Source organism: Anoplopoma fimbria, unplaced genomic scaffold (genome assembly GCF_027596085.1).
Source record: "Anoplopoma fimbria isolate UVic2021 breed Golden Eagle Sablefish unplaced genomic scaffold, Afim_UVic_2022 Un_contig_4957_pilon_pilon, whole genome shotgun sequence".
In the NCBI taxonomy this organism is placed as follows: Eukaryota; Metazoa; Chordata; class Actinopteri; order Perciformes; family Anoplopomatidae; genus Anoplopoma; species Anoplopoma fimbria.
Genome location: NW_026548656.1, coordinates 1 through 639, shown reverse-complemented (window position 1 = coordinate 639; position 639 = coordinate 1). Strand labels below are relative to the sequence as shown.

The window sequence follows — 639 nt, the reverse complement described above, 5'->3', positions numbered from 1 at the left end:
CTGCACTACATTTGTGATCCTTATAGCCACTTTGTACATTCTGATTTGACATTTAAAAGCTGTGAGTGTGTCTGGAAATCTGCAGGCGCTCCCTGTATAGACGAAAGAGCAAAGCGTGGTGATATAGTATCTTTAAAAGGCCCTTTGGTAGGCACAATATTTGCTTACGGCCATACCACCCTGAACACGCCCGATCTCGTCTGATCTCGGAAGCTAAGCAGGGTCGGGCCTGGTCAGTACTTGGATGGGAGACCGCCTGGGAATACCAGGTGCTGTAAGCTTTTTCACTCCTCTTTACAAAAAGCAGAGGCGCTGCTGCTTTTTCAGTGGACACCGACAGGGTGGGAAGGAAATAGCTAGATCATGACTTGCCGGTATAGAAATGACACAAATCCAGTTAAATGATGGCTTTCATCATTCCTAAGCTCATCGATCATTTTCTTTTCAATTTTATGCTAACGTATTCTACATTTCAACAGTAAATATTAATCTTTTTACTGCACTACATTTGTGATCCTTATAGCCACTTTGTACATTCTGATTTGACATTTAAAAGCTGTGAGTGTGTCTGGAAATCTGCAGGCGCTCCCTGTATAGACGAAAGAGCAAAGCGTGGTGATATAGTATCTTTAAAAGGCC

At 42.9% G+C, this 639-nt stretch overlaps 1 non-coding gene across 1 annotated transcript; it reads left to right on the top strand.

The window, feature by feature from the left end:
- The first annotated feature begins 162 nt into the window (after nucleotides 1-162).
- LOC129114568 (5S ribosomal RNA) lies at nucleotides 163-281 on the top strand. The gene has a single exon (XR_008532562.1). It is a non-coding gene; the product is annotated as a 5S ribosomal RNA (ribosomal RNA).
- Nucleotides 282-639: the final 358 nt, after the last annotated feature.